We start from the raw sequence: 13,305 nt of genomic DNA, 5'->3' as shown, positions 1-13,305 counted from the left end.
TCTTCAGACACTCCGAACTGTGCTACACTCTAGAGGGAGACACGACGATTGCCATGAAGGGCAACAAAACAGGGTGTGGAATATCGTCGATGCACCGCTGAAAGAATGCTGCAGATGACAGCCAAAGGGGTCCAGCTATAAAATGAAATGCGCGCAAGACCGCCACTTCTGGTTGTCAGGCAGAAAAGGTAAACCACCAGTGCCTGGGACGTCTCGAGACACATCTTCACTGGTCACGGAAGCGCAGATCGAAGCAGGATTCATCACTAAAGACAATTCTACTCCAGTCAATGAGATTCCCGGCCTAAGGCGTGTCTAGAGACGGCCGGGACAGCGGTGGGATACCAGCCTGCCTGTTGCCCGCTGTACTACCAGATAACTAGGAATGATGGTCTAAGGTGGCATTTATTTTCATAAGAGGACTCCTTCCTTCGTCAGCCGCAGCACCGTTACGGCTCAGCGGTACGTCGACGGTATTCTACGTCCTGTTTTGTTTCCCTTCATGGCAAGGCATCCAGGACTTACATTTCAAGAAGATAATGTCCGCCTGCACACGGCGAGAGTTTCTACTGCTTGCCTTTGCGTTTCCAAACCCTTCCTTGGGCAGAAAGGTCACCGGATCTCTCCCCAATTCAGAACGTTTGCGGCGTTATAAGGAGGACCCTCCACACAGCTCGGAATTTTGACGATTTAACGCACCATTTCGGCAGAATTTAGCACGAAAATCCCTCAGTAGGGCATCCAAAAACTCTATCAATCAGTACCAAATCGAATAACTGCTTCAGAGGTGCAGCAACATGTTACAGGCTTACTCAGTTTGTGAACTCCTTTCTCTTGAATAAATCATCTAATTTTTCTGAAATTGTAATCACTTGTTTGTTTGTCCGTGTACATCCCATTTATCGATTTCCGTTCCATTCGGATAATCCCTTCTTTTTTTCTTTTTTGAATGTATTACATATTATGTGTACTCGCCGTGTGGACTAGGATCACTGTGTGAAGTATCGTTGGTGTGGCAGTCAACGCATTGAGAAGTCGACCTTTCTTTCGAGAGATCATCTTCATCTACATATATTATATGCAAATCTCTGTGAAGTGCATCGCAGAGCGTTCTTCCCACGTTACTACACGTTAGGATGTCTCTCTATTCCATTCGCGTGTGAAACGCGGGAGCAATTGGAAAAATGTGTTGGAGAAAGTGTTTCAGTGCTATAGGAGAGATACGAACATCATACAAAAAGTTAAAATAATAAACTGTGCAATTCTGTCCACAGCTACGTATGGAGGGCAAATTCTGCAGGCCCCCTAGGGTACTAGCTAAATTAATATATATTTGAAAGCAGCAGTTCAGACGATAATGTAAAATCCTAAACAGTTTGGTCAAAGTCTTACAGACATACTTCAGAAAACCATCAAATAGCTCTTTAAATTTGTGAAAAGGTTCCGAACAGCATAACCGCCAAACTATTCAAAATACTATAACCAAAACGTCTAGATCCACCCACAAATGAAAAGGAAAATGAATTACAAGTTGAAATGCAGGGCTACTGCAAATGATTAATTTGTTTTCGCAGCTCTATATTTTCCGAAGTATTACATGTACAAATATGACTGATGTGAATAAATCCGTAAACTCACCAAGTTTGCATTGTGCATTCTAAAACTGTTCTACGAGTGTCCCTCTGGTCACATGGCACATGTCCGAGTTGTAGCATAGTTCGTTCTGTAGCGATATCCCCTCGACGGTCACCACAGCAGTATTGATGGGTTCTCTGAGCTGGTCCAGTGTTCTTGGCAGTGGGGGGTACGTAAACATGGTTCTTAATGTACCCCCCAAAGGAAAATGTCAGAAGACGTTAGGCCAAACGAATTAAGGGGGCCAAGGGAACATACCCATGTCATTTTTTCCCCAGTAGAGCGATGCGGAACTGTTACGGTTCTACTGCGTGGATTTGAGCTACGTGAAAAACACTGTAAATGATAGAAGTCGTAAAAACTGTAGTCTAGAACAAGAGACAACAGACATAAGACTGAGTTAAAGTATCCCAACAACTGGAAAGCCAACTGGAGCAATGTGTGCAATCGAGTGCTTATAAAAAAGGTATAAGTGATGTGGTACTGCATAATAATGTTATAAGCATGAACGATAATCTACATTGAGATAGTCTAAGTGATACAAATAAGTCTATAAAATGTAACTTTGTCGACACGCTACATCATCATTTCACTTCGACAAGATGTTTCGAGATATGGAAGGAAATAAAAAAAAGGGCAGCTTTTATCAAAATAATTGATGGTAGGAAAATCAGCAACAACAACATAATCTTCCCCGAGGAGGCTTTGTTTTCTGGCTGTCTGGAAATTAAGTTCACTGCGTCGTAAATAAAATGGGGAATGAGAAGCTGCCGACTTTATCGTTAACGAAGAAGAATGTTTCAAAATATATAGAAACAGAGCACGAAATAAACACGTTAAACGTCCTGCTTCGGAAGCAGAGGATAGATTAATAACGAAAGCAGTCTGAGGATATAAGGAAGATCAGTTCTAAAGTCGGGGACTGCTACTGAGGGTAAAGTACGGAGGGAACAGAGAGCCCCGAAGGCGTTACGAAAGCTGTGAGGGACTCAGACGAACCTTGTAAAAAGCAAAAATGAGCTCGACTGAAATGCAGTGAGCTGGATGTTGTTGCAGATGTTCGTTGGAGTGGCCTTGTGGACGCTGCGCAGTGAGTGTTTCGAGGAAGTGTTTATTCGCCGGCAGTGTTAAGTTTCTGTGGCGTCCAAGTTCTTTTCAGCTGAAAATGTGTAAAGCTTGTTCTCATATAGAGCTACGTATTGTGTACCCCTCTTTTTCCGTCTGTATTATTTCATGTGAAATGTGAAGATGTAATAAATTCTGACCAATAAAATATAATTAAAAAGTCGTCTGTGCGTGCAGTAATTAGCCCACTCGCAAACTTTGTAAGTAAGATTTCGCAGGGAACTGGCGTCTACCTTCCAGTGTCTGCCAGTCCGGGTTTTCTAGGAGTAGTATCCCCCTGACTCTCTCCTATGGGTCAAACAAATCTTTGACCACACACGCTGCCCTTCTTCCTAGGCATTCACTAGTTCCTGATATCCTGTTTGATTGCATTTCCCCAGTATCCTACCAGAGAATCAAAGTCTGCAACCTGATGTACGTACGATTGAGTGTACCTGATGATTCCATCTAATATCTCTATAAATTGGTAGAACCAGGTATTTGTATGAGTTAACTGATTCCAGGCGTGACTCACTGATATTATAGCCACATGATACTATGTTATTTGAATTTGTGAAATGCGCTCAAATGGTTCAAATGGCTCTGAGCACTATGGGACTTAACATCTGAGGTCATCAGTCCCCTAGAACTTCCTAAACCTAACCAACCTAAGGACATCACACACATCCATGCCCGAGGAAGGATTCGAATCTGCGACCGTAGCAGTCACACGGTTCCGGACTGAAGCGCCTAGAACCGCTCTGCAACCGCGGCCGGCCGTCACGTGCAGAACAAATATTAAACTTAAAGAACATGTAAGTAGGCTGTTTAGGTTTTTTTATTGGTAACGCCATCTCAGTAGGAAATCACTGGCTGTGCTGTGTGCAGTCTGTGGCTGCTTTGCATTGTTGTAATACTCGCCATTGTAGTGTTAGGCAGCTGGCTGTGAACAGCGCGTAGCGTTGCGCAGTTGGAGGTGAGCCGCCAGCAGTGGTGGATGTGGAGAGAGAGATGGCGGAGTTTTGAAATTTGTCATGAACTGATATATATATATGATGACTATTAAGGTAAATACAATGTTTGTTCTCTATTAATATCTTTCATTTGCTAACTATCCCTATCAGTAGTTAGTGCCTTCAGTAGTTTGAATCTTTTATTTAGCTGGCAGTAGTGGCGCTCGCTGTATTGCAGTAGCTTGAGTAGCGAAGATTTTTGTGAGGTAAGTGATTTGTGAAAGGTATAGTTTAATGTTAGTCAGGGCCATTCTTTTGTAGGGAATTTTGAAAGTCAGATTGCGTTGCGCTAAAAAATATTGTGTATCAGGTTAAGCACAGTCTTGTATAAATTTTAAAACGGGACGTTTCAAACATAACAGAAATGAGGAAAATCAGGAACTTAAAATATGTAATTACTTTTGTGGATTTAAAAAAAAACTATGATTTAATTGACAGAAATACACTGCTTGATATCTTAAAAGAATTAGGACTCGATACTAAAACAACTGAAACAATTAAAGCAACTTTGACAAATATAAAATCGAAAGTAAAATTTTGGGGAGAGCTCTCAAAATCGTTTTAAATGAAGTCAGGTGTCCGACAACGAGATGGTTTGTCATCTCTGCTTTCCAACTTTGTGTTAGAGAAGGTAGTTCTAGAATGGAAGAAGGACATCAGTACTAAAGGGATTCAACTAGGAAGAAATCCAAACAAGATCACTGTCGACTGTTTAGTCTTAGCAGATGACATGGAACTGATTACAGATTCGCTAGATAATGCCCAAGAACAAATAAGAGAAATGCAAAAACAAGCAGCCAAAGTATGACTACAAATATCCTTTGAAAAAACAAAGTTCATGAGAAACATCTGTGATGCTCCTCAAAATATTGCATTTGACAACAATACAATACACAAAACAGACTCCTTTAAATACCTAGAAGAGTGGATTACATACAATGCAAAAGAAAAGACAGCTATAGAAACTAGAGTGCACAAAATGGAAAGAGTGTTTCATATGACCAAAAACGTTTATAACGAAAAATATTTGTCCTGGAACACGAAATTAAGACACTACCAAACAGTGGCCAAACCTGAAGCTCAGTATGCGGCAGAAACAATTAAACTAACAAGTAATGGAGATCTTGAGAAACTAGAGAAGTTCCAAAGAAGAATTTTAAGGAAAATACTGGGAGCTAAAAGAAACGATAATGCTGAATACAGGTTAAGACCAAACATAGAGCTATACTTGAAAACTGAAAAACTAACTGATGTAATGAGGAAGAGAAGACTGTAGTTTTTCGGACATATATTCAGAATGGATAATAACAGACTAACCAAGCGGATATTCACATTACTCAATAGCTACAAATACAAGCCCACAGCCGAGCGGTTCTAGGCGCTTCAGTCTGGAACCGCGCGACCGCTACGGCCGCAGGTTCGAATCCTGCCTCGGGCATGGATGTGTGTGATGTCCTTAGGTTAGTTAGGTTTAAGTAGTTCTAAGTTCTAGGGGACTGATGACCTCAGATGTTAAGTCCCATAGTGCTCAGAGCCATTTCAACCATTTGAACAAGCCCACATGGTTCATAGAGACTGAAAAGCACATGGAAAACGCTGCAATTACAATAGACACAATAGAAAACAGAACACATTTCAGAAAGGCAGTTCAAAAGGCAGATTTTCAGGAGAGAAAGAAAACAACTAGACGAAAGTGGACTCAAGAAGAAAGGGAACAACACTCTAAAAGGATGAAGGAAATTTGGAAACAAAGGAAATCTAATATAATGAAGAGTAGCCAAAGTTGATTCATCGTACCCTCCAAATGGGTTATTGGAAAGAAGAAGAAGAAGAAAAAGAAGAATACTGAGGAGGTCACACTGAGCATGTACTCTGGATATATTTCACAAGAAGACGGAAGTGTTTAGAAGATTTTACGTAGGTGGATAGTCTTTTCTAATTCTGGAACAAATTGTCGTCTCTCCAAATATTACAAACTTTTATCTCAAGCATAGCGCAGAACTAGCCCACCGAAATGCGTCAGTTTATCAGGCAACGCGTAAGGCTTGCAGAAAGATATCTGCACGTGCGTGTCTGTGGAGGGGGTGCTGGCGTTCCTCAGCAGACGGCGATGGCCCCGAGTACACAGTGCGCACGCCATACCAACAAACTGAGCTGGCCGGTTTGTTTGGACGGGCTGCTATTCGCCGCTCGCGATAACAGCTGGCTGCCAGTCCATCGACAAGAAAATACAGCGGGCTACACATACTCTACTTACCGTTCGCTCTGTCGTTCTCCTCAGCGTTCACAGACAACTGAGAGCTGTAATCTCCTGAACATGAAATGAGGTCGGTTCGACCTTTGGTGGAAATCGATGATCTTAACAATGCGGTGACAAAACTCATTGGATACCTTCTAACATCGTATCGGACCTCGCTTTGCCCTCTGTAGTGCACCAACTCTACGTACGAGGGCAACGGTGACCCAACCATTACCTTTCTGACTGGCTTCATTGATGCTAAGGGTAAAGTTCAAAATTCCACCACAAAAGACTGATGGCCCATGCAGGATGACTTGTGCACCTACAAAGTTCTTCGTGTCAATAACAATATTGCCTATTGCTTTATACACTGTAGGAATTGTCTATCGCTTTATACACTGTAGGAAGGTTCCGCCTTCTCCTCCTATAACAGCGTGACATCTTCTGTGTGAGCCGTCCAATGCTGTTGCTCGAGGGGCTGCACGATGACTGACGCCTTCTTAACACAATCATTATTTATATAGGAAACACTGTTGCACCCTTGAGCTCCCGGTTCGCTCAAAACGCCTTTGGAAGTCCCCTGCAAAAATACTGACCCATGCTGCCTCTACAGCCGTCCATGATCGCAAAAGTGTTTCCGGTGCACGAAATGACATCGTGATTATGTCCCATAAATGTTCGATGGTGATCCATATCGGGCAATGTGTGGTTAAATCATTCTCTCGAACTGTCCAGAATGTTCTTCAAACCAGTGGCAAACAACGATGGCCCGGTGACGCGTCGCATTGGCATCCATAAAAATTCCGTGTAAACAAAGCCTGCATAATTATGGAACAACCAAAAAAATGTTCAAATGTGTGTGAAATCTTATGGGAGTTAACTGATAAGGTCATCAGTCCCTATGCTTACACACGACTTAAGGGGCTCCGGAAAGGCTCAAAATCATGAAAAGTTCAATTTTTACTTTTTTGCGTTTTCTGAATCTGCAGACTATTACCTTTTAATAGATATATAATTTATTCAATTCCGAAGACTACAGCTATTTTTAAATTTTTTTTGAAATGTGTTCTACATGGGCGTGACCCACTGTGGCGCTGTTAAACTGCTGTCAAATGGTGTTATTATTAACGTCCGTGTTCATCAGGTACATTTTAGTGATGTGAGATAAAGTATGTGTTGTGGCTAACCTTTGATGGTTCAATATATATCGCTGGTGTGATTGTCGATTGTTTCATGTTTATTTACTCTGTCGTTATCTCGAAAATATTCGTAATTAATTCTGTTTCTTGAGTCTCTGTTTTGTTGAAGTATAATAATGAGTAAAAGTAAAGTTATTAGAAATCCTCTGAAGGCTTTTAAGAAAAGGAGAAATGTTGGAAAGCCAAAGGTATTTAGAAATATGGGAATGAAGATAGGTTCTAACATGGTACGAGCGATGCTTGCTTTAGACAAGGAACGCCTTCGGGCTGCAGACAGGGCTGTAAAGAGTCTAGAAATACAAGCAAGAGTAAACAGGAGGAGGAACAAGAGGAAGCTGGAGGAGGAGTTTGCAGAGGATGAAGATAATCCATCCTATGGACCTGGAATGCACTAAAAAGTTAATCCAATCTTTGTCGCTCGATTCCCAAAACTTTTATTTTCTCATACTAATTACATGTTTTCTAAGGATCTTCCAAACATATTTGTTTCAAACTTTCAGTAAATGTTACACAGTACCTTCTGCATAATTTAACACAGCCTTTTTCCAAAAAACCGTATATTTTTGAATATATAAATAAAAAATTGCAAAAAATGTTGTGAATTTTCATTACAATTGAAAAAAATCATCTTTAATAGCTGAACTAAAATTTTGTAAAATCCCTGTGTTGAGTTGTAGCCCATATTCCAATAAATAATCCGTAAAAAGCTCAACTTCCTACCTCAAATACTTTGTGAGGAAAGATGTAATTTATAAGCGTTATTTTAACATTGCAAGTATAGGGCGTTCCGGAGCCCCTTAACCTAAATTATCCTAAGGACAAACACAAACACACACACACACACACACACACACACACACACACACACACACACACACACATGCCCGAGGGAGGACTCTAACCTCTGCTGGGTCCAGCCACACAGTCCATGACTGCAGCGCCTCAGACCGCTCGGCTAATCCTGCGCGGCATGGAACAACCACCAGCTTGCACAGTGCCCTGTTGACAATTTGGGTCCATGACTTCGTGGGGTCTGCGCCACACTCGAATGATACCATCAGCCCGTACCAAACAAAATTGGGACTCATCTGACCACGTCACAGTTTTCCAATCGTCTAGGGTCCAACCGATATGGTCACGAGCCGAGGAGAGGCGCTGCAGGCAATGTCGTGCTGTTAGCAAAGGCACTCGTGTCGGTCGTCTGCTGCCATAGCCCATTAACACACTGCGCCGCACTGTTCCAATGGATACGTTCGCGATTTCTGCGGTTATTTCGCGCACTGTTACTTGTCTGTTAGCACTGACAACTTCATGGAAATGCCGCTGCTCTCGGTCGTTAAGTAAAAGTCGTCGACCACTCCACTGTTCGTGGTGAGAGGTAATGCCTGAAATTTGGGATTCTCGGCGTACTCTTGAAACGTCCCCTTTTTAACAATTATACACGAGACTGCTTTAACTGACACACAATATTTTTAGCGCAACGCAATCTGACTTTCAAAAAATCTCTACAAAAGAATGGCCCTGACTAACATTAACCTATACCTTTCACAAATCACTTACCTCACAAAAATCTTCGTTACTGGAACTACTGCAATACAGCGAGCGCCACTACTGCCAGCTAAATAAAAGATTCAAACTACGGAAGGCACTAACTACTGATAGGCATAGTTAGCAAATGAAAGATTTTAATAGAGAACAAACAATGTATTTACCTTAATAATGTTGAAAACTCATAATATGCATAGCAGTTCATGACATACAGTTTTAAAAATTTCACAACTCCGCCATCTCTCTCCCCACATCCACCACTGCTGGCGGCTCACCTCCAACTGCGCAACGCTACGCGCTGTTCACAGCCATCTGCCTAACACTACAATGGCGAGTATTACAACAATGCAAAGCAGCCACAGACTGCACACAGCACAGCCAGTGATTTTCATACAGAGGTGGTGTTACCAATAAAAAAAACCTAAACAGCCTACTTACACTCTTCACACTGTGGATCTCGGAATTTTGAGTTTCCTAGCGGTTTCTGAAATGGAATATCTCATGCATCTAGCACCTACTACCATCCGCTATCAAAGTGCCTTAATTCCCGTAATACTGCCATAATCACGTCGGAAACCATGTCATATGAATTACCTGAGTACAAACAACAGATCCATCAATGCACTGCCCTTTTATATATACCGTTCCGCCATACTACAGCCATCTGTATATGTGGATATCTCTATCCCATGACTTTTGTTATCATAGTGTATATTTAAATTGACTGCACAATTTACAGTATTGGCCACAGATTGATCTATGTGAACAGTAAATCGGATTCGACTTTATAGACATCGTCACATCTTGTCCAGGCAGCGAGACACAAGATTCTCAATCGTTAACGACGCTTAGTCGGTTGTCAGTTCAATTAAAATTAGAATGTGATCACGACAGCGAGTTCTACAATATATAGCCGGCCGAGGTGGCCGAGCGGTTCTAGGCGCTACGGTCGCAGGTTCTAAGTTCTAGGGGACTGATGACCACTGCAGTTGAGCCCCATAGTGCTCAGATCCATTTGAACCATTTTCTACAACATATAAGCTTCAGTTAAAGAAAACCCCAGATATATCTGCAGTCTTACCCGTTGCATAAGAATCTATAAGGGCTAGACATAAATTTTTAATTACCACCTCTATAGAATGACGTCATTTCGACGTCAAACGCAGTACTGACAATCGATGCGGCATGCGCCATATTCATTTTGGAAAATTTACTTCTTTTGTTTTGTACCTTGCAGTATGCCATTCCAAAGCAACGGCGCATTAAAAATTTATCAGAAGCACGTCACGGTTATCATTAAATGTCTGTTAGTAACGAATCACATACACAAGCCTTCAAGAGATACTACGATATCCAAGACAGGAGACAAAAATCATACGTCCAGCTCTAGCGTAACGGATAAGCTCTAGGTTTACATAGTCAAAGAATGTAGATTAATATACCTCTACACGCTATTTCTTTTTCATCTTATCGTTGTTTGCGGCTGGTCCCGGCGGAGGTTAGAAGCCTCCCTCGGGCATGGGTGTGGGTGTGTGTGTGTGTGTGTGTGTGTGTGTGTGTGTGTGTGTGTGTGTGTGTGTCCTTAGGATAATTCAGCTTAAGTAGTGTGTAAGCTTAGGGACTGATGACTTTAGCAGTTAAGTCCCATAAGATTTCATAGACATTTGAACATTTTTTTATCTTTGTTAACGTTTTCTAGAACTCCCTTATGATTGCAATACAAGTATGTTCTGCAATATTCGATGTTATTTACATTTCAGTTCAAAAATGGTTCAGATGGCTCTGAGCACTATGGGACTTAACTTCTGGGGTGGTGGTTGTTAGTGTTTAACGTCCCGTCGACAACGAGGTCATTAGAGACGGAGCGCAAGCTCGGGTTAGGGAAGGATTGGGAAGGAAATCGGCCGTGCCCTTTCAAAGGAACCATCCCGGCATTTGCCTGAAACGATTTAGGGAAATCACGGAAAACCTAAATCAGGAGGGCTGGAGACGGGATTGAACCGTCGTCCTCCCGAATGCGAGTCCAGTGTGCTAACCACTGCGCCACCTCGCTCGGTAAACTTCTGGGGTCATCTGTCCCCTAGAACTTAGAACTGCTTAAACCTAACTAACCTACGGACATCACACACATCCATGCCCGAGGCAGGATTCCACCCTGCGACCGTAGCGGTCACGCGGTTCCAGACTGTAGCGCCTAGAACCACTCGGCCACCCCGGCCGGCTACCTTTCAGTATGAAATGACTTTATTTCAGAATTGTGGTGATTCCCAGTGACTGGTTAGGCATGTACCTAAGGGGAGAGCTTAAATTCCTGCGAGTGAAAAGAGGAGCAATAACATTCACGATGTATTTCACGGCGGTTTATGGAGTATACTCGTATATGTAGATGTTACAGAGGACAGCTTTACTTTAAGAAAACCCACGGCGATCGGACGATGCGCTGTCGTTTTGTTGGTGACTAGCGACTTCGTCTTCGGGCCAGGTATCTCGCTCTCCGTCTCTTTTCTAAAAGCCCTCCGGCAGGCAAGGAACGAGACAGCGCGCGTACGCTCAGCCAGACTGCCAAGGTCCGCTGCGCCGGCGTGGCACATTCTTCCGGCTAACGGTGCTGGTGTCAAAGTCACGGCACGGCATCCATTATTGCGCGCCGACAGCCATTACCGCAAGGCATTGGCTCCTTGTACGCATTTAGCGCTACGGGACAAGCGCTGCAGCTGCTCTGGGAACTTTTACAGGCAAATGAGGATCGCTTGTCATATGCGAAGACCAAATCCTTCAAAGAATGAAGCATGTGCCTTTCTGTCTGTGCTTATATCGGCACGGCAAAAGATGTGTCATTGGATGGATGGCTGCGAAAATGTACGCTCAGGTATTTGAGAAAACAAGATGCTAAAAAAGTGTTCCATATTTTGAGAGGTAACAATATGGAACAAAACAAGAAAAAAATTCCAGAAATCAAAGGCTGTAAAATCCATCGTCAAGGGCTATGAGAAAACGTTCAACTTCGCTACTTTGAAACATACCTCTTCTACTACAAGTTTTTTTTTGTTATTACGAATGACCTACAGAATTCAGTACACAAACGGGAATACATTATTGTGTTTGCTGTTACCTACGACCCGCGCTTGTGAGCCATCTCTAAAGGAGGTGCGCGATATGGTGTCCAGTAAGACAGAATAAGGCAAGTTTATGTCCGACGCCGGCCGCGGTGGCCGAGCGGTTCTAGGCACTTCAGTCCGGAACCGCGTGACTGCTACGGTCACAGGTTCGAATCCTGCCTCGGGCATGGATGTGTGTGATGTCCTTAGGTTAGTTAGGTTTAAGTAGTTCTAAGTTCAAGGAGACTGATGACCTCAGATGTTAAGTCCCATAGTGCTCAGAGCCATTTGAACCATTTTTTGTCCGACGTCTTAGGGAAGCAAGCATTCTCTAAAAAACTTCGAGCTGGTCACGGGTGCGCTGTCGGGCATTGATGATGCGTTCGTGTAATATTTGCACATCATTAAATGGGGCTTGCATACGCCAAAGATTTCAAAAGTTCCTGGAACCAAAAATCCAAGGCATTAAGATCGAGGGAACGAGCTAGCCAACGTAATGGACCTCCCCGACGAATCCATTGTCTATTAAATGTCCGTATGAGGTGTTATCGGACATTTTGGGGAAAATGGACTGGTGCTCCATCATGCATGAGCCACATCTCCAGCCGTTGTTGGAATGGCATCTCCTCTAGCAGGAAAGGAATTCGTTTGACACGATCTGAAGACACATTGCACCAATGAACCTGTTTGGTAGTGTGAATCTTCGGGTTTGGTAGTATTTGTGATCCAGTTTGTCGATCGCGAATAATTCCTGTCCATATCCGAGGGTTGGAAGTTAAATAGTAGCAACTATTTATTCACAACCGATACAAAAGAGCTACACGTTTGCACCTGTTACTGTCCTTCAAAGTAGTCACCAGCGTTGTGTAGAACCAGTTGCCAGCGATGTGGAAGGCGTAGTATACCGTTAGCAGAGCCTGTTCTTTTGATGGTGCGAATGGAGCGGTCTACTGCCTGCGAATCTCTGGAATAGTTCTGAAGCGAATGCCACCAAGTGGTTCCTTTATCATCGGAATCAAATCAAAGTCACAAAGACTTAAGTCTGGGGAGTATGGTGGATGGTACAGTACTTCCCAGTCCCATCGCCCAAACAGAACAGCCACAGCTTGCGTTGTATGCGCCCGTGCATTGTCGTGCAGAATAATGGGTCGGTTGCGCAGAAAGTGTCGCCGCGTATTACTGTTCGTGTTTTGAGCACCACCTGCTACCAACTTTGCGAAAGAAGCGGCGACATTTTCTGGTATGCAGGGGAAATTTACCAAAGCTCCATAAAATGTTAACTCAGATGCCTTCATAACGTAAACGTTATTGCCTGTCAATAATGCTGGGATGTTGAGAGGTGACAGTGCAAATGACGAGTCAAGTATGATAAATATCATGTTCAGTCAAAGCGGCCTGACAGGCTCGAGATCTTTTCTGGTGGCCATTGCGTCTGCAGACTGAGATCTTCTGAGGGACAGTGCACAATG

At 43.0% G+C, this 13,305-nt stretch overlaps 1 protein-coding gene across 1 annotated transcript in view; it reads right to left on the bottom strand.

The window, feature by feature from the left end:
- Nucleotides 1-13,305, bottom strand: part of LOC126253459 (dorsal-ventral patterning protein Sog-like) — a 534,492-nt gene that overhangs the window by 61,206 nt on the left and 459,981 nt on the right. The gene's annotated exons all lie outside the window — the stretch shown is intronic.

Source organism: Schistocerca nitens, chromosome 4, assembly GCF_023898315.1.
Source record: "Schistocerca nitens isolate TAMUIC-IGC-003100 chromosome 4, iqSchNite1.1, whole genome shotgun sequence".
NCBI classification, from domain to species: domain Eukaryota; kingdom Metazoa; phylum Arthropoda; class Insecta; order Orthoptera; family Acrididae; genus Schistocerca; species Schistocerca nitens.
This window is presented reverse-complemented; position numbering and strand designations above follow the sequence as displayed.